At 35.8% G+C, this 25,343-nt stretch overlaps 1 pseudogene; it reads left to right on the top strand.

The window, feature by feature from the left end:
* Positions 1–9: 9 nt before the first annotated feature.
* LOC114042416 lies at positions 10–23,364 on the top strand (annotated as a pseudogene).
* Positions 23,365–25,343: the final 1,979 nt, after the last annotated feature.

Raw genomic sequence — 25,343 nt, 5'->3', positions numbered from 1 at the left:
GGCACCAGCATGCAGGTTTGTGACGTCTGATTTTAGGGCTATACTCTAAGAGTGGTGGTTTGTGCTCTGAAATCCAACTGTGGCATTGGATGACATTATTGAATCATGGAAGATCTTGTTTAGTTCCAAGGCCATTGTTGTGCTTGCTTCTCTATCCTTCACTCCTCCCCAAAAACTAGAACTGAAAATAGGAATGGTAGTGCTTTTGGCATCTTTAATTCAGCTCTAGTTGTTCTGAGAATCATTTTCTTCTTCCCTTCTATTTTTCTTCCTCCATTCACCTGGTTCAATCCTGTTCTTGGGTGCTCTTCCCCTTCTCCCTTCCTTCTCTATATCTTCTACCAGACACCAAGAGGCAGCTGCTTTGGGGAGAGAATACCATTATCTGGAGGTGGCTCAGGAATCCATCATTGTTTGATTTTCCATCTCAAAATTTGAATAAAATGTCAGTTTAAGGGATGAAAACTTTTATTTTGCTCTTTTTTAGACATTCCCATTGCATTTCTCTCCTTTATAGTTAGTATTACTCCCCTTTACAATTATTATTATTATTGTCATTATTATTATCCTGTAGAATCAGGTTAATCGTCTATCACAAGTTCTTCCTCACTGAAAGGATTCTTACCTATATTGGATGGGAGATTGAACAAGGTGAAAGTCACCTTCCAAAGTCCCTTCCAATTTTAAATTCCCAAGTTTTATATCTTTCCTTGCTCTCTTCCTCTCCAGGTCAAACATCTGAAGGCTTTTTAACATTCCTCATAGAGCATGGTTTTGGGGCTCCTTACAAATAAGTCATCATTCTCTTCTTAAAGAAATCCTTTAAATCAACATCCCTTTAAAAGGTGGTGCCCAGAACTGAAAAACTTATCCAAATGTAGTATGAGCAAAGAAGAACCAAAAGGAATGACTAACACCAATGATCTATATAACATTAGTATAACCACAATTGCATATGTGTATCTTATTTGTGTGTATATACATACACACATTACAAGTTACATCATACTATTGATTTATATTAATTTCTGATCAACCAAGACCTAGAATGGAATTTGAAGTTAGATATCTTGTGTCCCCCTCCCCATATATGTTTCTACTATGCTCAATTTCCCTTGTACTTATGTAATTAATTCTTTGAATCTTAATGTAAAGAATAAAAAATACATAATGCAAGATTTCCAGTTTGTATCTATACAAATTCTTTAAAAATGAATTCCTATTGACATCTTTTATTTTTAAATCACTTGCATATAAGCACATAATTCGGTTTCATTGTTTTGCTGTTGTGTATGTTATTTTGCTTATTTCACACTGCATCAGTTAAGATGTCTTCCAATGCTTCTTTGAATTCACCATTTTCATCATTTCTTATGGAGCAATAATATTATATTTCATTTATATACTACAACTTGTTCTGCCATTCCCAAATAAATAGCCATCTACTTTGTTTTTAGTTCTTTGCTACCACAAAAAGTACTACTATAAACATTTTGATACATATAAGACTTTTTCTTTTAATCAATGACCTCTTTTTGGTATATGCCTTATAATGAGATCTCTAGGACACAGAGTATAAATATTTTAGTCTTCTTAATTTAATTTCCAATGATTTTGCAGAATAATTACACTGATTCCTAACTTCATCAACAATGAATTAGTGTTCTACAAACTTTATAATATTGACTAATCCTAGCATTCAGTTATGAGGTGAAACTTCAGAGTTCTTTTGATTTGTACTTGCTTCATAGTTAATGATTTAGAATATTCTCTTACAATGGTATTAATGGTTTGCAATTCTCCTCTTGGAAGCAATTTGTTCATATCTTCAACCACATATATATTGGGAAATGGGAATTGTTATTATATCTTTCCATTAATTGTCTATCTCTCTTGGTTATCATGCTCCTGTCAGGGATGTAATGAAATGATTTTTCTCCACTAATTGCTTTTCCTTATTTCTCCTGTTAGTGTTCATTTTATTTATGCAAAAGCTTTTCAATTTCATGAAATTAAAATTATCCATTTTTATTTTCTATGATTATCTCTACATCTTGTTTAAGAATTCGCTCTTTCCAGTTACAGCTGTAAAAGCTTTCTGATTGAGTTGCCTTCTAACTTTTATATGACCTTTAATATTCAGGTTATATCCATTTTGAGTCTGTTGTGGCAAATGGTGTAAGATGTTGGTCTAAACTTAATTTCTACTAGATACTTTTCCAGTTTTCTCAGCAATTCTTAACAAATAGAGAAGTCATCCATAGCTAATAAGTTTGCAGGTGTATTGAATACTAGATTATTGTCATTGTTTCTGGTTCAATCTTGTCTAATCTATTTCACATTTCTACTTTCCTATTTTTAAACTTGTTTCAGATAATTTTCAGAAATACTGCTTTATAATTTAGTTTGAGATCTGGGTATGCTATTCTCTCTTCATTTCTAGTTTCTTAAATTATTTTTTATATTCTATATATTTTGTTCCTCCAAATAAATTCTAATATTATTTTATTTAGATCTATAAAGTGCCACTTGGCAATTTGATTGTTGTAGCATTAGTTCTAGAAATTTATATAGGTGATAATGTCATTTTTATTATATTGGCATTACTTGGTAATGAGTACTGAATATTCTCCAGTTACTTAAGTTGTTCTTAATTTAAAGTGTTTTGCAACTTTATTTCTATGAGTGTTAGGTCTATCTTGGTATATTGGCTGCAAGATATTTTATACATTTTATAGTTATTGGTAATGGGACTTCTTTTTTATTTTTTTTGCTCCTAGATTTTATTATTTCTCTATAGAAATCCTAGTGATTAAGGGGAGGCAGTTATTTTGTGGTATTATGCTTTATCCTATTGATTATCTCAATTAGTTTTCTTCTTTCTTAGGATTTTCTAAGAAAAAAATCATCAGAAAATTGTGATGGTTTTTGTCTTCTATTTACCAATATTTATTCTTTTTACTTCTTTCTTTTGTGTTATTACTTTTGCTAGAATCTTTAGTGCTATGAAGTATCCTGGTAACTACTGGATTATCTGGCTTAGTTTGAGCCTAGTATACCAGCCTTATGGAATAATTTTGAATATTTTTCTTAGTTGCCTAGAGAGTTGCCTAGAGAGGAAACTTTTAGTTTCTTAGCTGCCTAGAGAGTTGCCTAGAGAGGAAATTTGGGATTCATTAAAGACCCTTCCCTGAAACCTTTGGCCTTAACTGAAGAAGTGGCCAAAAAAGGGTGGGTTTTGGTAGGGCAACATAGGTGATACCAAGAAAGCATTTTACACTCTAACATGAGATTCAAATGGACATCTTCATGGTGCATATACAATTTTAAATTCAACAAATATTTATTAAGCATCTATTATATACAAACAATGTGTTATAGTTAAGACATGGTCCCTCCTTCACAAAGTTTACAGTCTATAGCCTTATAGAGGAACAAGGCACAAAGCCATAAAAAACAGAAATACTTGGAGATACTATCTTCAACTTGTATGTGGATTCTCCCAGACATACTATCACAGATTCAATGTATTCCAGGCCCAAGTTTATTGGGAAGTCGTACAACTCCCAACCCCCATTTTTAACTTTTTTTTTGGTCAGAGTACACATTCAGTTCAAGCCAAGGTTTTCTTTTTTCTAAATAGATAATATTGATTACATGAAATTGAAAAGATTATGCATGAACAAAATTAATACAACTAGAATTGGAAGGAAAGTGATCCAATGGGGGAGAGGAATCAAATATCTCTGAGAACAGTCTTATAGCCAAGATATATAGGGATCTAATAGAAATTTGTAAAACCAATAGATAAGTGGTTGAAGGATGTGGTCAAACAGTTATTTAGGGAAGAATTGTAAACTATTAACAAACACATGAAAGAATTCTTTACATGACTAAATTAACCAGGAGCCAACAAGTGTCACTATAAAGGAAAGAGTGTGGCTGAAGTAGGTTTTCTTTTCTACCAATTTAGAATGGAAAGAGGCTGATTCTTCTCATACTGGACTGGTTCAAGGCTATAACCTTCCCTTTAATCAGCATTCTCTCCAAAAAGTCCTCTCTGTTTTTTCCACACAGAAGGCTGAAGATCTGTATGGAAATCCAATGTTCAAGGCTACCTGGTGATGGTCACAGAAAAGGAGCTCACACAGTGTTAGCCAAGGGAAAATGATGCAGTTCCTTGTAGATTTCTTTCAATACCACGTTAGAATGCTTATTAAAATGAACCACAAGCACAAAATACTCTCAAACCTACCTAGCTTGTCAGGTCCCCAGGTAGACAAAATCCACATATTTGACCAGAGATGTAGATTTCCAACCAGGTTACATCATGTGTATTCAAAAAAGGAATTTTCCTTTTCCCAGCAGGGAATAAGTATGCACAGTTTGAAGCATATGTGATCAACCATGGATTTTATGAGAAGCAAGAAAAAAAAGATAAATAAACAACTTTGGAGAGATAGAAAATCATATAACAATGTAAGTTAACAAATAAGAAGAAGGGTAGTCAAAGCCAAGATGGCAAAGTAGAGCAGCATTTAACCAATTTCTTCCAAATTTTCCTCCAAACAAATTGAAAATAACACCTCAAATCAAATTTTGGAGTGGCAGAACCAACAAAAGGTGAGGTGAAACAATTTTTCCAGCCCAAGACAATTTAGGAGATTAGGAAAGGTCTGTCTCACCAGGGTGGTGGCAAGACTTGGGGATGCAATGCAGGCAGCACAGACTGCACCTGGGAGGCCACTACATTGGCAGCAGTACCTCAATATTTCTCAGCCCAAAGAATGTAGGGGTGGGACAACTGGTTGCAGAGGACCTTTTGCTGTCAGTACATTTAGGACCCTGTTGCATTGCCATAAAGTTCTAGTTCATAGTCCTAGGGTCAAAAGGAGTGAGAGCACTTGTGGGAGTAGGGGTCTTGCAGTAACAGGGCAGAGATGAGTGTTTTTGGTAGCTCATGGTGAAATAGAGACTCTTGTCTCAATTCCAAGACAAAAGGAAGCACTAGCAATTGTAACTGGAAGAGAGCAGGGGATCTAGTCACAGTCCCAGGGCCAAGAGGAGCACTAACATTTGGTGGCTACTGGGAAACCAAGTCTCTTCCTGGATAAGGACCAGACCGAAGAGAGCAATGACCGTAACTCTCCTTGGTGTGGTTATAGCACACCATAGCACACCATAGCACACCATACCATACCATACCTCCTTGGAAATGCTTAAAACATACAGATACCCAATGCAAGCTCTGAAAACAGAGGCAAGAAAGGCCTGAAATAAAAAAAAAAACAGACTAAAATGAGCAAAAAACCTAAGAAAAAAGAACCTGACTATAACAAGTTACTATAGCAACAAGAAAGATTAAGACACAAACCAGAAAAAGACAATGATGTCAGAAAAGCTACAAAGTCTCAAATAAAAATGTGAATTGGATACAAACCCAATTAAAATTCTGGAAAGAGCTCAAAAAGAAGTCAAATATGAGAGATAAATTGGGAAAAACATGAGAGTGATGCAAGGAAATTATGAAAAGAAAATTAATAGCTTTGTAAAAGAGGCATCAAAAATACTGAAGAAAATAACACTTTAAAAAAGAGAATTGACTAAATGGTAAAGGAGGCACAAAAATCCACTAAATGGAAGAATACCTTAAAAAGCAAAATTGGCCAAATGCAAAAAAGGAACAAAAATTCACTGAAGAAAACAACTGGGCCAAATGGGAAAAAAGAGGTACACTCTTCACTGAACTAAACAATTCATTAAAAATTAGAATTGGGAAAGTACAAACTAATAACTCCATGAGACACCAAGAAATAGTAAAAGAAAATCAAAAGAATAAAAAGATAAGAAAAAAATGAAATATCTCATTAGAAAAACAACTGACCTGGAAAAGAAATTGGGGAGAATGAATTTAAGAATTATTAGACTACTTGATAACATAATATTTCAAGAAATTATGAAGGAAAACTTCCTTGATGTTTGAGAATCAGATGGTAAAATAGAAATTGAATGAATCTACCCAAAATGAAAACTCCTAGAAATATTACAACCAAATTCCAGAGGTCCCAGGTCAAAGAGAAAATATTACAATTCACCAGAAAGAAACAATTCAAATATTGTGGAACCATAGTCAGGATCATACAAGATTTAGTCACTTCCACATTAAAGTATTAGGGGGATTAAAATATATTCCAGGAAGCAAAGGAGATAGGATTATAATCAAGAATAAGTTATCCAAAAAAACTGGGTGTAATTCTTCAGGGTAAAAATGAGCATTTAGGGCTGCTAGGTGGTGCAGTGGATAGAGCACTGGCCCTGGTGTCAGAAGGACCTGAGTTCAAATCTGGCCTCAAATAGTTACTAGCTGTGTGACTCTGGGCAAGCCACTTAACCCCAGTTGCCCTCACCAAAAATAATAATAATAAATAAATAAAAAATAAATAAAATAAAAATTCTGTCCATAAAAATGGGTATTTAATGAAGTAGAGGACTTTCAAGCATTCCTGATGAAAAGACTAGAGCCAAATAGAAAATATGGAAATACAAGACTCAAGAGAAACATAAAAAGGTAAACATGAAAAAGAAACAAGAGAATCAACAAGGTTAAAATATATGAATTCCTATATGGAAAGAAGATAATCTTAACTCATAAGAAATTTATCAACATTAGGGCAGATAGAAGGACTATGCATGGACAGGGAGCACAGGTATGGGATATTATGATGGAATGATTTCAAAAATATTAAATTAAGGGAGAAAAAGAGGAATGCACTGAGGGAAGAAAGAGGAAGAATGAAGAAAATCATCTCACATAAAAGAGGCATGAAATAGCTGTGGAAGGGAAGATGGGGCAAGGGGGGGGGGGATGATCAGGTTGGCTAATATGACAGAAAAGGAAAAATACACATCTTGGAGGGGATGTAGGAAAATTGAGACACTAATGCATTGTTGGTAGAGTTGTGAACTGATTTAACAATTCTGGAGAATAATTTGGAAGTATGCCCAAAGCACTATAAAACCATGCAAACTCTTTGACCCAGCAATACCACCACTAGGTATGTATCCAAAAGAGATTAAAAAAAAAACAACCAAAAAGAAAAAGGACTTATTTGCACAAAAATATTTATAGCAGCTCTTTTTGTGGTGGTGAAGAATAGGAAATTGAGGGGATGTCCATCAACTGCGGAATGGTTGAACAAGTTGGGATATGTGATCGAGAAGGAATATTATTATACCATAAGAAATGATGAGCAAGATTGTCTCAGAAAAACCTGGAAAGACTTACATGAACTGATATAAAGTGAAATGAGCAGAACCAGGTGAATATTGTACACAGTAACAACAATATATGATGATCAGCTGTGAATGACTTAGCTATCATCAGCAATACAATGATCCAAGACAATTTCAAAATACTTAGAATGAAAAAAATGCTATTCACTTCCAGAGAAATAACTGATGGAGTCTGAATATAGATTGGGGTGTACTTTTTTGTTGCTTTCATTATTTTCTTTCCTTTGTTCCCTTCCTTCCTTTCTTCCTTCCTTCCTTCTTTCCTTCCTTCTTTCCTTCCTTCCTTCCTTTCTTTTCTTTCACAACCTTACTAAAATGGAGATATGTTTTGCATGACTGCACAGGTATAACCTATATCAAATTGCAATCTACTGGAGAAGACTAGTGATAATGACATCATGGATGCATGTTGCATGATTTCGTTTTGGCAAGGAGAAGAACTATTTCTTTATTTAAGTCTAGATTAAAGTAGCAGAAAAAGAGGAAAGATGGCTACATGATGTGAGATGAGGAGGTTGGGGAAACAGACAAACTGAAAGCAAGAAATGGTGGGGAACCATAAGAGATGAATCAGAAAGAATGTGTGGCATAGGGGCAATAGGCAAAAAGAGAAAGTAGGTTCAGCAGACAAGTGAAAACTGGAGAAGGCCACACATCTTGGAGAAAAATATCTGAGTTAACAGTACTGGTTATGCTTCAACCTGGTCATAATGTATAATCTTTCCAATTTTATGCTGTAGCTTACTTACTAACATTTTATTTTTAACTTCTGTACTTACATTCATTAAGTATATTGCATTCTAGTTTTATTGTATTTTTTTCTGTCTCTGTCTCTTTCTGATTTAGGTATTAACTAAAGACTTCCATTTGAATTATAGAAGATAAAGAAATATGTTCCTAGATTTCAAGAATAATAGTGCTTAGTGAAAGCTGATGCTTATGATAATGACTCTCAGTCATTTTAAGGTTCTAAGCTCTAAGGAACTAAAATAAATATATAAAATCAACATCATTTCCCAAAAGAAAATTACTTAAAGAACATGAGCTAAAAGTATTCAAAAGAAAAATTGCAAACTGTGAACAATCATAGGAAGGAATGCTTCAAATCATAAATGTAACCAGCAAATGTCATGTTGGAGGGCAAAGTGTGACTGAGCAGGACTTTCCCTCCTCTGAACTGGAAAGAAAAGATGGTTTCTCTCAGAACCAGATTATGAACTTTTCCCCCCCTGAGTTGGTTCAGAACTTTAACTTTGCCTTTAGACCCAGTTCTCTCCAAAATCCTTGTCTCTTCAGTGAAAGATGAAGGTCTGCTGGGGCTCCCATGTTCAAGATGACTAGACACTGACCATAGACAAAGAGCTTAAGTGACTTTTGCTTCCTCGCTCATTGGCACAGACCCACCTGCATTCCCTTTCTATTTTACAGAACTTATTAACATGGGCTATTAATAACAATCACTACCACAAGATCCTCTCAAACCCATGTAGCTACAGCCCTCAGTTAGGGAAACCTCTAACATTAGGCCAGAGATATAGATATTCACCTGTTTTAAATTCTATGTATTTGAACTATCCACTGGAATCCAGTATTCCTCCTTTTCAACATGGAAGAAATAAATGTGAAGTAAACCCTCATCTCTTCTGAACATTCTTATTACTGTCAAGGACACCAACACTGCCTGGTCACCAAGGCTAACAATCTAGCTGTCATAATTGACTCTTTAACAGTCTCTATAGCCTGTCCATGTCCCAAAGCCAATCTGTTGCCAAGGCCTGTTAATGTTACCTTTGTAACATTTCTTATATATGCCCTCTTCTCTCCTTTGATCCAATCTTGGTCACTTCACAATTGGACTTTTGCCAGAAACTGCTGGTTGTTTCGCCTTCCAGCAGTCTCCCCTCCCTTCAGTACATTTTCTACTCAGTTATTAATTTAAAATGTAGTTCTGACCATGTCATCCCCCTACTCAATTAATTGTAGTAGTTCCCTATCACTTCTAGGATGAAATATAAAATTCAACATTTCATCTTTGAAGCCCTTCATATCCACACTCCTCCCCATATCTTTCTTGTTCTTTTACATTTTACTCACTGTTATATACTCCCTATTCCAGTGATGCTGATTTTCTCGCTGTTCCTCACACAAGATATTCCATCTCCTGACACTGCATTTTCAATGGTTCTTCCACATGCCCAGAATATTCTCCATCTTCATCTATGCCACCTGATGTTCTTCAAGTTTCAGCAAAATCCTACATTCTGCAGGAAACTTCCTGATTTCCCTTGATGTTAGTACTTACCATCTTTTGATTTTTTTCAAATTTATCCTGTATGAATTTTCTTTGTATATAATTATCCACATTCCCTCATTAGACTGTGAGGTCTTTAAGTACAAGTGCATGTTTTTGATCTTTCTTTATATTCCCAGAATGCCTGACACATGATAGCTGCTTAAGAAATATTTGTTATTGACTGATAAACAACTTGGAGGAATAGTGCAAAATACAATATGAGTATCAGTTAAAAAAATTAGGGCTGGTAGGGAGTTGTTAGAATGTGTTGTAGACAATAAACCTTTTTCATAGCTTTTCCCAATTATTAAAGGGATGATCATCTAGCACCTACAGCCCATTTCTTTGTTCCATTAAGGAGGGACTGGGTAGATGAAGACAATATGTACATTGGGTCTTCAGTAAAGAAACTCATATGACAATATACTTATGGTGACCCAATGGCCCATTAAGATGGCTTCCTTTCCTTCACTACCTTTTGCACAGATTCAACTAATTCATCCCCAACTGGAGCTGCTGTCACAAATTGCCAAATGAGCATTCCCAATAGTCTTTTTATTTTCTATGATAGGTAAAATAACAGCATCTCTTGCAGACACACTACTTCCCTGTTCATGGTAAAAACTTCTAGGACTTTGGCTTCTGGGAGCCAAGATGGTGGAGTAAGAGGTGAGTCTCTCTTACCCTCCCTTATTAACCCCTGAAAGCCCAGCAAATATCACCCCAGGAAAAACCCTGGAACAGCTGAACCAGAAGAAAGATGGGGTGCAGCAGTTCAATAGCCCAGGTACCTTGAGGAATTAACTGGAAAGGCCCCTCTTACCTTGGGGGTAAGGGCAGTAATATAGAATGGGAGGCATCCCAGCAAGCTAGTGGAAAGCCCCACCTCAGCATACCAGGAGGAGATCCTGAAGCCCAGGTGGTAGAACAGGCAAACACCAACACCTGGACCCCTGAGTGCCTCATTGAGGGAGGCGGAACTTGTGGAAACCAGCTCAGAAAACCACCAGGTGCCTTGACATTCTACAGCAACTGGCTCTCCCAGTGCCTCAGCAAAACTAAGGGAAGCAGTGCTCCAAGGGGCCCCAGGTGAATAAACACCCTACAACATCCATCTGAAAGGAGCTGAAGAAAGCAAAAGGAAGGAAAGGGCTGGGTGAGCAGGAAATCTCCAGGAGCCACACTACCCAATCCTACCCCTGGAGTTCCAGTGTTGCTGTTTCCAGCCCAACACCAGGTAAGCTGCCAGAATCCTACAGCCTCCAATGCCAACATTGGAGGCCCCAGCACACAAAGCCATTGACCAGGCCCTAGGCTCCCAGCACAAGAAGCTGGGGTCAGTGGCCTCTGCTCCCCAGCAGGAGAGTCCAATCTCTTTAAAGGCCAGGAAATAAGCGAACACCATGAGCAAAAAGAAACGTACGATAGATTCTTATAATGGGAAGAGTGAAGATCAAGGCAGAAATTATGAAGAGGGCAACATTGTCAACAAATCCACATCTGGAACCTCAAAAGGGAATATGAACTGGTCTGAAGCCCAGAAAGAATTCTTAGAAGAGCTCAAGAAGAATTTTAAAAGTCAAATGAGAGAGGTAGAAGAAAAAATGGGAAAAGAAATGAGAGATATGCAAGAGAGAATCAATAGCTTGGAAAAGGAAGGACGAAAATTAGTGTTAGAAAACAAGTCCTTAAAAAATACAATTGGCCAACTGGAAAAAGTACCCTGAAGAATACAAGTCCCTAAAAAATACAATTGGCCAACTGGAAAAAAAGTACACTGATGAAAACAAGTTCCTAAAAAATAAAATTGGCCAAATGGTGAAGGAGGTACAAAATCTAATAGAAAAAAACAATTTGTTAAAAATTAGAATTGAGCAGATTGAAGCTACTGACTCTATGAGACAGCAAGAATCAGTCAAACAAAAACAAAAGAATGAAAAAATAGATGAAAATGTAAAATACCTCATTGGTGAGACAACTGATGTAGAAAATTGATCCAGCAGAGACAATTTAAAAATTATTGGTCTACCTGAAAATCATGATGAAAAAAAGAGCCTGGACAGTATTTTTCAGGAAATCATAAAGGAAAACTGCTCTGAGGTCCTAGAACCAGAGGGTAAAATAGTCATAGAAAGAATCCATCGATTACCTCCTCAAATTGAAAACACCAAGGAACATAGCAGCCAAATTCCAAAATTACCAGGTCAAAGAGAAAATATTGCAAGCAGCCAGAAAGAAACAATTTAAATATCGTGGAACCACAGTCAGGATTGCACAGGACCTTGCAGTTTCTACATTAGAAGACCATAGGGCATGGAATATGATATTCTGTAAGGCAAAGGAGCTTGGATTACAACCAAGGATCAACTACCCAGCGAAAATGAGCATGATCTTTTAGGGGAGGAGATGGATATTCAATGAAACAGGGGATTTCCACACCTTCCTGATAAAAAGACCAGAGCTCAACAGAAAATTTGATCTTCAAGTACAAGACTCAAGAGAGACATAAAAAGGTAAATGGGACAGAAAGGAACAACATGTTATTAATAAGGGCAAACTGTTTACATCCCTACAAGGAAAGATGACACTTGTCACTCTTGAGAACTGTATTGTTATTACACCATGTTAAAGGGGTATACACAGAGGGAGTGAGTATAAATTGACTTTTATGTAATGATGCAAAATCTAATAAAGTGGGTTAAATGGATCCAAGTAAGTGAATTAGTCTGATCTAACTAAGAAAATGTACTGAGAGAAAAGGAAAGGAGGAGGCAGACAAGGGTAAATTATATCACAGGAAAAGGCACAAAAACCTATTACAGCAGAGGGAAAGAAGGGAGGGAGATGAGCATTGTTTGAACCTTACTCTCATCAGATTTGGCTCAAGGAGGGAATAACATAATCAATTAGGTATAGAAATCTAACATGCCCTATAGGCAGTAGGAGGGAAAAGGGGAAAGGAAAGGGCGGGGGCTAATAGAAGGGAGGGGGGACTGAGGGAGGTGATGGTCCAAAGCAAAACATTAATGAGGAGGGAAAAGGAGAAAGAAAAGCACAAACGGGGGGGAAAGGATGGAGAGAAAGATACAGATAGTAATCATAATTGTGAATGTGATATAGGAATGTAATGGAATATTATTGTGCTGTAAGAAATGATGAACAGGCAGACTTCAGAAAAACCTGGAAAGACTTGTATGGTTTGATACTGAATGAAGTGAGCAGAACCAGGAAAATGTCATGCACAGTAACAGCCACATTATAGTGATGACTGACTTTGATAGACTTAACCCCTCTTAGCAATACGAGGATCTAAGACATCTCCAAAAGCCTCATGATGGAAAATGCTATTTACATCCAAAGAAAGAACTATGGAGTTTGAATGCAGATTGAAGCATACTATTTGCTATTTTTTTTCTTCTGTTGTGTTTCGTTTCCTCTTTCTGGTGATTTCTCCTATTAGTTCTAATTCTTACTTACAACATCACTAATGTGAAAATATGTTTAATAGGAATGTGTATGTATAGCTTATATTAGATTGTGCACCATCTTGAGGAGGGAGGCAGGGAGGGAGAGAGAGAAAAATTTAAAACTCAAAAGCCTATGGAAGTGATTGTTAATAAATTAAAATAAATTAATAAAAAAATTTTAAAAAAGAGATTGGGAGAAAATTTGGAACTCAAAATCTTATGGAAGTGACTGTTGAAAACTAAAAATAACTTAATGAATGAATAAAAAATAAATAAAGTGTATAAAGCAAAAAAAAAAAACTTCTAGTGTCCACACTAAACTACAAACTTCCTTTTGGCCAGATGTCATTGACATGTGACATCTGGGGTAAAATCTCTTTGGCAGAGTTATTGCCTTGAGATATTTTGGTTGTTAATAATAATAAGAGATTCAAATCAAAATAAATATTGTTTCACCACTTACCTAGTAAGTTGAGGAAGATAACAAAAAACAGGAACAGTTAATGTTGTATAGATTGTGGAAAGACACGTATTTTGTTGGTGGAGCCGTGAACCAATTGCTGTGAAGGGCAATTTGGAATTATGTGCAGAGTCTGACAAATATATCCATCCCCTTGGCTAATAGATATTGTGGCTAGATACATACAACAGGGAGGTTAATGACAAAAACAAATGCCCCAAATAGTAGAAGATATTTACAATAGTTTCTTTTTATAATATCAAAAAACTGAAAAGAAAGTAGTTGCCTCTAGATTTAGGAATAACTAAACAAGTTGTGTATCATCAATGTAATGAGATGTTTTAAAAAATGATGAATGTGATGAATACAAAGAAATATGGGTAGACCTAGAAATTGATTATAAATGAAGTATTCATGGAGGAAGGGGTAAAATGGCAGTGTGAGAGGAAACATTTTTTGCCTAGTTATATTTATACAACTCCTCTGCAACAACATAAGAAAATATGCCAAACTGAATTCTGATTGAAAAAAGGAAGAAATGCCACAGTGAGTCATTTTTCCAGCCTAGGGCAAACTAAGAAGACAGACAGAGAGTTCTGTGGACATTGGGGTGGGGGCTAACCAGGAACACAGCAAGGTGTCAGTGGCAACCATGGCAGGACCTAGAGTGGTAAGGGAACTGAGATGAAACACCAGGGAAAGAGGCACGGGGGCAAATGGAGAACACAGGACACTTCTAAACTAGTTCTGAGAGTAAAAACATATGCCATCTGGAAGTTCTGCTCCCAGTTACCCAGTTCCAGGTTACAGTTTTAGGGCAGAGAGGAATAAACAACAACAAATGGTATGGGGCTCTAACTGAGTACTGAAAACAAAGCAAGTTCCAGAAACTTACCTGCATGACTCTGAGCCCAGGAACAGAATGGCAGCTCAGTTACAACCCTTAGCACAGCATGTAAGACTGCAGTAAAATAACTAGAGCAAGAGATGAAGATTAAAGGGGAACCAGAAGTTCTCTGAGACTGCAGAATTTCCCAGTAGGCTAGCAATGACTGAGTTTAGTGGAATCTTTTGAAACCCAACAATGCACAAGGCAATAGAACCAAACCTGGATAAGGCACTTACAAAGCTCGGACCATAAGACACAAATACAGAAAATAATTCCTTGAAAGCACTTACAAAATCTGAAAGAACAATGCAGACACAATCCCAATAAAAATTTCTAGGAGAACTAAGGAAGAATTTTTTTTTCAGAGGAAAACATGACTTTAAAAACTAAAAGAGCAGCAGAGAATAAATGGAAAAAACAAGAAAAGGAATGAGGGCAATGCAATAAAGTAATAAAAAGGGAATTAATTAATAAGCTAAATAGAATATTAAAAAATTACTGAACTAACTTCTTCAATTACTCCTTAAATTTGCCAAAGGAAGTTAATAACTTCATGTGACATCAAGAAATAATAAAACAAAGCAAAAGACAGAAAAATAGAAGAAAATATGAAATATCTGATAGGAAAAACAACTGACTTGGAATAAAGATCAAGGAGAGATAATTTAAGAATCACTGGAATACCTAAAAGGCATGAACAGAAAGTGAAGCAATCAGAACCTAGAAAAATAATTTCCATAATAAGTAAAACTCTGTAAATAAAAAGAAAAACAAAAGGAAACTAAATGTTCCAAAATTATAATGATCAAATTTGGATGCAAAGAAGAGATATGTAAAGGGAACTCCTGATTTCTTTGCAGAGGAGGGCTTCTATGAATGTGGAACTTCATAGGTATTGGTCCTCAATATGAGAGATGACTCCCATGGTGGTGATGGTGTGGGGAGATGGAGGACAGGGATACATTGGAAAATGGTAACATTTTGTGATGCAAAACCAAAGTATATCAATGAGCTACACTGGTAGAATGATTTTCTTATCTGGGAGCACTCTACACCCTTAAATTCAAAGATAAAGACTAAAAAAAAGAATTTCCTTAGAATGTTTTATTGTGTACTAGACTGTCAGCACTGCAAAGGAGATTGTGTCCAAATATTTCAGTTTGTCCAGTGCCTGGAATTGTACTCTTCAAACAGTAGACATTTAATAAATGTTTGTTGAATTTCTAAAACTAGACAGAAAGCTCTTAGATAGTGATGAGAAATATTTCTTCATTTGGACACTCTTTCCACATTACCTAAGACAAGACTGCATGTACTTTAGGTGCTTTGTTGGCAAGTTTCAACACTTTTTAAAATGGTGAACTCAGTGTAATCCTTTCTGAGAAGTTAATTGCCTGACTGCCACAAGGACAAAAAAACATAGGAACTGTACTTTCCGGTATCCAGACAGACATAGGTTTGATCTGAAGAAGCTGGCTCAACCTAACACTGATTGTTGATCTTGGAAATTTGCATTTCAGAACTGTCAGATTTTTGTTATCAAGAAGTGCTTTACTAATTTGTCCTTGGAATCTTTGGCTAGCAGTTACTCACTGACTAGTGACTCTGAATAAGATGTACTTTGAAGGATTAGTGTCACCTTATTGCCACATCATCAGGATCCCTATCCCAGAATGAGATATAAAGGCAGCTGACCAGACTGTCAGAGTATTCATCAGAATCAGGATAATAAGTAAAGAAAACAGAATATCTTTGGGTAGAACAAAGCAAAAATAAGGCTTGCAGGTGAAAGGAAAGATATGCATTTGTGTCTTCTCAGTCAAAACTGTCCTTCCTAATAGTTGTGGCATCGACCAGAGATCAATCAGAAGAAAATATGAAATTACACATAAATATGTGCCCATGCCCTATTTCTTTTACGTATCTAGAATAAAAAATGGCCCCAAACTCTCATTCATCACAGTATAAACCTATAGAACAGATTCTGCAACTAACAGACGAAGGGTTACACTGGATTATCTATAAAAAGTTTTCTCTCTCTAAGATGCTGAAATACTGAGATGCCATTTCTTCAAAAAAACTGCATTGAAATCTATAATCTCTGTTTCTGATTGCAATAGTAAATGAGATGATAAATCCCAGGAAGTCTCCTTTTCTGTGACCTGCCATTTAAACCAAATTTGCCATTAGGATTCAGATGGTAGCTTGAGGGTTTTTGTTCTGCACAAATTCTGGGATTTGATGCCACATGAATTCTGTGATGGGGTGTTATCTCACATCCAGGGAAAGAGAATCCTGAAGGACCATGAGTGATTAGAATCACAGAATGAACACAAATCTTTCATAAGTAATAAGGGAGAATTATTGTTAAAATCCCAGTAGGCATCTTGTGTGTTCTTGTGGCAATCTCTCTCCCTTATCCCCAAATAATTGAAGAAATTACTAGTCATACCTAAGTCCAAGAAACATAGTAAGAGGACAGGAAAATAATGTTATCACTAGAATAATGACATGAACCACACAGTGCAGATATAATTAGATCCATTGGACAAATGAGCAAACCAGGATTCTAAAAAACTAAAGAACTTGCCAAAAGTCACAGAGTGAGTTAGTATCAGAGCCAGATCAGAACTCAAAATTTCCTAACTCCTAGTCTCATTGACTTTCTGCTGTACTATGAATATAAAGTGTATACCAGGTAGAATTTGGATGAAGATATACTTCACCATTCAGGCTTTAGTTTCCTCACTTGTAAAATGAGGGATTTGGACTATGGTCCTTCTCAGCTTAAAAAGACTATGAGCCTATGTGACCAGGGATATCTTTTTTCAGTTCTCATCAAACCTCTTTCCCACAGATTAATGGAAAGTGGTTAACTGTTGTATTGGCCTCAAATGTGACATCTAAGATTGAAAAAGGAGGTAGCTTCAGAAAGTTTGTCAGAAGTCTCAAGGAACATGATGATTTTCTTAGCAGAGAATACCTCAAAAGGTAAGTGCTACCTGTGTTAGTGGATAATGAACTGGAGAGAAAAACCTAGGTAATAATTCTGGGATCCTTTAACCTACACAAGCTGAGCCAGGAGTCAAATAGACTCAAGGAAAAAGAAATTAAGAGGCTCCACACATATTTGAAGCTTGTGTGTAGTGGTGAAGGACAGTGCTGATTAATAGCATTTTTATATGAAGTTTGGATTTTTGAATCACCCTCTGAGAAAATTATCATTTCCTTTCTGTTCCAAACTTCCCTGAGTCACCAGTCTCCATTTTGTAGTAGAGATGAAATACCTGAGGCCCCTCTGCTAAGAAGATAGAAAGCAGAGTGAGAGAGAGGGAAGAAAGATACTTACTTAATTCACATATTTGCAGTGTCTTATTTAGCCATTCCCCAATTGATGGGCATCAACTTTGCTTACAATTCTTTCCTACTCCAAAAACTACTATCAATATTTCTTTTAATAAAGGGTCTTTCTTTTACTCATTTACCTTCTTGAGACATACAGTTAGCCTTGGGATCTCTGGGTCAAAGAGTTTGGACATTTTAATCCTTTTCTTAACAAAATTTCAAATGGTTTTCCAAACCAATTGGACCAATTTACAGCTCCAAAAATAATACATTTACTCTACCTTTGTCCAGACATTATAAAACAGACTATTCCTATATTTTGTCGTCCTTGTCAATTAGCTAAATAAGCAGTAAATCCTCAGTTTTTTAAATGGCATTTCTCATTTTACTAGTGATTTGGAACATACTTTCCTTGGTTGTTAATGGTTTGTAATTTTTTTCTGATAATTTTTGTTTATATTTACACTCAGGCCAATTAGGTACCTGAGTGGATAGAGCACTGGGCCTCAGGTCAGGAAGACCTGAGTGCAAATTTGGCCTGAAACACTTACTAGCTGTGTGATGCTAGTCAAGTCATTTCAACTCCATTCAGGTCAGTTTCCTTATCTGTAAAATGGTAATAATAATAGCACCCATTTCTCATAGTTGTTATGGTGATCAAATGTGGTAATATATGTAAACTGCTCAGTGCAATATTTGGCATGTAATAAACACTTTATAAATGTTATTGTTATTGTTATTATTATTATTACTACATCCTTCAACCATTTTTCTATTGGGAAACAGTTTGGGATCTTATATATTATTATTATTAGTTATCTCATATTTTGAGTATTTTAAACTTAAATGTATATGATTCAAAGGTTTTTTTTTCTTCCCAGCTGACTGCTTTCTTTCTCATCTTAATTATTTTATTTTGTTTGAGCAAAAGTTTTTCTATTTCCTTTAGTAGAAAATGTCCTCCTAGGTATAGTTATGAAATGTGCTTAATATGATTTTCTGCTTATTTTTATGACCATTAATATTCAACCATATATCTCTTTGAGTTATGGTATAAACTTACAGTTTAACATTGTCTTAAACCTAATCTCTGCCAGACCACTTTCCTGTTTTCCCAGATATTCTTGTCTAATAAAAAGTTCTTTTCCGGTTAATTTATGTTTTAAGGTGTACCAAAATCTGATTCTTCCTTGTTCTGATCTACTTTTCTATCTTTTTAAAAATGAATATGTGCAGATCGAAGCATACTATTTGCTATTTTTTTCTTCTGTTGTGTTTTGTTTTCTCTTTCTTGTGGATCCTCTTATTGGTTCTAATTCTTCCTTAAAACATCACTAATGTGAAAATATGTTTAATAGGAATGTATATGTATAACGTATATCAGATTCCATGCTGTCTTGGGGAGGGAAGCAGGGAGGGAAGAGGAGAAAAATTGAAAACTCAAAAGCTTATGGAAGTGATTGTTGATAAATCAAAATGAATTAATAAAAAATTATCCATTTTGCATTTCATAATGTTCTCTATCTCTTGTTTGGTTATAAATTCTTCCCTTCTCCATAGATCTGATAGGTAAACTATTCCTTGCTCTCCTAGTTTGCTTATAGTATCAGTCTATATTGTGCATATATTGCATAAAATACAATAAAAAGCTTACATTTATATATAGTTTTTTCATTTTGAAGAAGTTATAGGTTTCCTTCAACATGAGCTTATGAGGTAAAAAAGAACATTAATATCCCTGTTTTGCAGATGAGTTCCCTGATTCTCAGAAAGGTAAAAAGACTTGCTTTCTCTAGGTCACACAGTATGTTAGTAAGTTAGTACAGTTAGTAAGTTAGTAAAGGGAAGTGCCAGGATTTGAACCCTAACTTCTGTTGACTTATGGAAAACTCAGTGATTAGCTGAAAGTATTTTTAGACAGAATTACTAAGGAGAGAGCTCTTCTGTCTAATCCAGCCTTCTTCTAATTGTATATAATCACATCTATTGCACCAGAGATTCCAGATTTTCAAAGGATTCAAATTTTAAAAAAAATTCAACAATTTTTAAATGGGGATCTCAGTTTAATCCTTTCTGAAAAGTTAGATGTCACCTTAGATTCAGCGTTGTTTATAACATTATTGTAAGAAATAAAAAGTATACATTTTGTGGACAAAATTGAAATTACTAAAATAAATGCCTAAATGCCACAAGGTATTTCCTAGTAAAATTTCCTTTGCAAAGATGGGATGTTCTTATAATCCTAATCTTTATTTCCAGGGAAAATGGCAAATGCATTCATATTTCTTTGAATACTTTCAGAGGAGAAGGTAAAATGTATCTGCAATGTAAGTATAAATGAACATCTCAATGTCTTGCAGTATTATTCTGAAATGAATTAATGGATGCATTGATTAACAAAGAAGTGAATAATGGTCAGAAACTATACAAAAAGTGCCATTTTGCAGATGTCCTTTACTGCCTTATCTTAATTTCATCATGACTGCTCTGTGCAAAGCCTAGATCAGACCTTTGATCTCCTCACTTCCTCCTTACAGAACTCTAGAGATCTGATTAGCCCTTATGTGATTGAAATGGAAACTAACTCACTGTGTAGCCTTGCTCAAGTGTTTTGCCCTCCCTTGGCCTTAGTTTCTCCATATATAAAGTGTGGTGGTTGAACTAGTTGGTTTACAAAGTTCCTTCCATTTCTAACTTTTTGTGATTCTAGAGGCAGATAAGACAAATGTTGAAAAAAGTATAGATCTGTCAACAGAATTGCAGTTTGGTTGGAATGACAGAGCTTATGGTAGAATTGAGGTTTCCAGAAAACCCTGGAAAAGGCCTTTGCATGAAGTTTAACTACTAATAGGTCTCAAGTCTTTGCCTTTGTTGCTATAGTTTCAAAATTCTGACCTGACCTTTTGAACCCTTCACAGATGATGGACTGAATGATGTCTCCATTCAAAGTATAGACTCTGAACATGTGGTACTTATCATGAATAATATCAAAAAATGGGGAGGTGACTGTTTTGAGAGAACTCTATGGTATGTATTCTATGATCCTGCACTAATACTCTTCCCCTTCTCTTTTTCTTGATAAGAGTACTAAAGGAAAGTAAGTTGCATCATTGTAGCATTGGGTGTGACTCAAACTGTGTTTGATTACAATTTACATACCTGAGATCAACAAGAAAATAAACGTTTCCCAGTACAGCAAACTGTCCACACTGAGCTTCCTTCAGTAATGTCTGAAGGCAGCTCTGAGCCTCCAGTAGAATTCAAGCTTTGTAAGAGCCAGGTCCATTGATTTTTGTCTTCATATCAATATCTAGAACAGTATTTGGCATAAATAAATAGTGAGGGGGGTGTGCTCTGTTTTTTGTCATTTTGGGCTGTATTCATTGAATGACAAATATAAATTGGCAATAAAATGGTTAATCATGTTTATTCTAAAATCAGACTTTAAAGTCAGGTAAGCAGAAAGGTAAAATCTAAGAGACAGAAATAAATTTTGGGAAGGATACACTCCTTCTTTGGAGAGATTGAAGGGATGTGGAGAAGGGAGATGAATAATCAACAATTCAAGTCTCAGGAATCTTAATGGTTTAACAATGCAATCCTGTCCTATGTTTCTCTTCATTGCTGTATCACATGCCCCTGACATCTCAGATTTGCTCGTCATACCTCCCACTCTCTCTCAGTCTCTGAGATGACTGTAGGTTGCCCATGCTGAATTGCCCTACATTCTCATCTCCACTCCCTAGATTCCCCTTCAAGGCTCTTCTTAAGTGCCATATTCATTAAAAGGGCACTTTTCCAGATAATTGCCTTCCCTCCATAAAAATTTACTTTGTATTTATATTTCATATTTCTTATGTAATAAATGTTTGGACCTTGTAATCCCAGGAGGTCACACTTGCATTTAGTTATTTATGAAAGTGTTTCCTTCCAGTACATTGTAAACATGAGAAAAAGGGCTCCCTTCCTTTGTCTTTGCATCACTAATGCTTCACATAGTACTTGGCACCTAGTAGGTGTTTAATAAATGCTTGTTAATTGATTTGCTGATAATAGGGAATCTTCTTTCATCCTTCATTACAGGTTGCATCAGATCCTGGGATTTCTCAAAGTTATTAGCTCAGTCACCCAGATCAAAGGTATAGGCCCCTTCCCCTCTACTCTGCATCCCACATTCACTTAGCTACATCCTTTTCTGTGTATTGTTGAAAGTGATCAGTGAGAAAGACTCAGCAGCCATTCTCACTTTCAACCTAAATACAGGCTGTACTCCAGATCTGCCAGATGAAATAAAGAAGAAATTTGAGGAAATATGTGAAAAATTTGGAATTAGGAAGGATCAAATTAGAGACATCTCCAAGGATGGTAAGCTTGGTTCATCTCTGTTTCTTAGTCTTGATTTTCCCTTTGTCACTGGGAGGAGAGAATTCCATAGAATGGAAACACCCATGTTGACTCCCCTTGTCCTCATCCAGACAATCTTATTTCCCTTTCTTCTGGGACAATGACAAAAAGCTCTGAGAAGGATTCATGTCTGAGATTCACTGGTATCTTGCTTTGTTTTCACAGATCGATGTGAAAAGCTTAGGAAAGGAAGTTCACCCTGGCATGAGGTTTGTAAACTTTGGGATTACTGACTGAGTCATATTTCTTTAGAAAACCACAACAGGTTGCTCTAGTCTTCAACTATATAAAGTAGGATAGACATAGATCAACATGGGGAGACCCTCCTAGCTTCCAGGTGCTGTTAAACTCCTCAGCACTATTTGCCCTCTCTTGGATCATTCTAACATTTTCTGGTAAATCAAGTACTTGAAGAGGGGCAGTGAGGGTGATTCACATTCTCTTTTTCCTAAAGGCTATCTTAATTTTGTCGCTTCCCTTTTTCTCTATCTTCCCAAAGTTGATGTATATGAAATTAATATGAGGATGTGGAATTGTCAGAGGTATGGGGCTTGGAGGAAAGACATGGAAAGGGATCAAACCAATGATCTGGGATAGTGTGTTAGGAAATGGAGTAAGTATATAGGTGAGGTTTTGGGATGGTGATTAGAGTGACAATCTGGGTTTGTAATTTATTCAATATAAACCATTAAATTGATCCATCTAATTAAAAAATGATTTTTTTGTTTCTCAACTGCCCAAAGATGTTTGTCTTTGTTTCCTAGCTTGATGGTTTTAAGATTAAGGATTTTATTTTATTTTATGGCTGCTTTTAATCCTCGTCATTCTCAGTGGACTCCCCACTCACTTTAGACAATATTACCAAATCTCCTGAAGTCTATACTTCCCTAGCTACCTTCTTATGGGTCAGAATTACCTCCAGGATGTGAATTTTTTATCTCTGTTCCAAGCCCTACCTTACTTACAATTCCTTACTTACAATTCTTAAGTCACATTGTGATAACGAATAACCAGGATTCTTTCATTTTCTCACAGAAATTCCTAGGATGAAACATCCCTATGGTTCTGTGATCCACTCCTACTTCCTCCAAAGAATTGTTAAAATGGATGATGTAAATTTCTACTGGCTTCTGTTCTTTCCTCCAAACTCAAGGGGGATTCTATTTCCACCCCCCTTTGCTCTGCCTTATCTGATTCTTCTTTCACAACATGATTAATGTGGAAATATGTGTAACATAATTGTACCTGCATAGCTGATATCAAATTACAGGATGTCTTGGGGAAGGGGAAAGGGATTGAGGGGGAAAATTTTAAACTCAAAATCTTATAAAAGTGAATGTTGAAAATTAAAATAAATAAATAATTCAATTTAAAAATTGTCTTTACTTGTAACTGGGGAAATATAAAATACCAAATAAAAATAAAATAAGAGAAAAAGAACAATTAATATATTAAAAACTTGTAGAAGTAACAAGAGGTAATGTATAAGAATATATTCTTGGGAGAAAGATGACTTTTTATTTTAAAGTGTCTTTTTCTTAAGACAGTTTCAATTCAACTACATAAACATTTATTCCTACAAAAAAGAAACGTACTTTTTAAAACTTTTTTTTTGTTTTATGTTTTCTTCTTCATTTTTTTTTTCAGCCAAAGACAAGGTTTATTAGAACATCATTCATATTGGGCAGACTCTTAAGGAGTCTGAACATTAGTAAGTTATTGACTAGGTTATAAGAATCTAAGCTGTGTCTAGATTTTAAGAATCTAAGCACCTTAATGGAAACAAGATGGACCTTATATACAGAAAGACTGTGGGAAGGATCTAAAAGTGGCCAAGTAGTTTGGGGTGACTAAGCTGGGGTGAACAGAACTCCTGGGACCTGGACCACATGGCCAAGGGAGAATGGAGCCTAGTTAGGATTAAGGGTGGGAAATGACCAGGGCCATAGGGAACAGAGATGGGGTGTAGCCGCAAAGAAAGCCTAATTGATGGAATTATAGCCTCAGGGGAACACCAGAGATTTGGCCTTGTGGGAAAATCCAGATTTTTTCCTTTTTAGAGTCTAGATCCTGTTTTGTGTTTTCTTTCACAACCTGACTAATATGGAATTATTCTTTGCATAACTGCCTATGTATAACCTATTTTAAACTGCTTGCCTTCTCAAAATAGGGTTAGGAAAGGTATGAAGGGAGAGAATTTGGAACTCAAACATTTAAGAAATGAATGTTAAAATTAGTTTTTCCAAGTAATTGGGGAAAATAAAATATTAATTTTTTAAAGGCTACAGAGAGGTTAAGAAAGATAAAGATTAAAAAAAGCCCATTAGATTTGTTGGTTGAAAGGTTTTTGGCAACTTTGAGAGGGATTTTTCATCTGAATGATGTGGTTGGAATTGATGGCAAATGGTTTAGAAGAAAGTGAGAGAAGGAGAAATGAAAGCACTGAGTGTAGATGACTTTCTCAAGTAGATTAGTCATGAGAAGGAGGAGAGCTACAGGAAAAGAAGATGATTAAAGCAAGTGAATTTTTTTTAAGGATGAGGGGGATATGGATATGTTTATATACAGCAGGGATGTAACCAGTAAGAGGGGAGAGGTTGAAGATAAGAAAGAGAGAGAGAAAGAGAGAGAGAAAGAGAGAGAATGTTAGTGGAAGCAATCTGCTGGAGAAGTCCAGAGATAATAGAATCATAGATGCATGTTGCATGATTGGTTTTGGCAAGGAGAAGAATTGTTTCTTCATCTAAGACTAGATTAAAGTAGCAGAAAATGAAGAAAGATTGTATGGTATAGTATGAGATGAGGAGGTAGGGAAGACAAAGAAATAAAATGATGGGAAAAACTGGTGGGCAACTTCAAGAGATGAACTAGAAAGAATGTGTGGCAGAAGGGCAGTAGGCAAAAAGAGAAAGTGGTAACAGCAGACAAGTGACAGATGGAGAAGGGCACAGAATCTTAGAAATGAAGACCTGAGCTAATGATCCTGGTTATACTTTCAGGAATGAGGGAGGTTCCAAGAAAAGAGCAGGAGAGGCTCTCCTTTTGCCTAAATTTCCCTGCCTAATCTCGATCCTTTAATAGACATTGTAATATACTTTGCTCATTTCTGTACCCTAACATTTAAACTAAGCTGAATGTTTTCCTCAAATGGATACCATTTGAAGCAAATGACTTGCTGGAGATCCTTTTGAC

The sequence above is a fragment of the Vombatus ursinus genome, unplaced genomic scaffold (genome assembly GCF_900497805.2).
Source record: "Vombatus ursinus unplaced genomic scaffold, bare-nosed wombat genome assembly UNPS02014448.1, whole genome shotgun sequence".
NCBI classification, from domain to species: Eukaryota; Metazoa; Chordata; class Mammalia; order Diprotodontia; family Vombatidae; genus Vombatus; species Vombatus ursinus.
The sequence above is the reverse complement of the archived record's forward strand: the minus strand, read 5'-3'. Positions and strand labels throughout refer to the sequence as shown.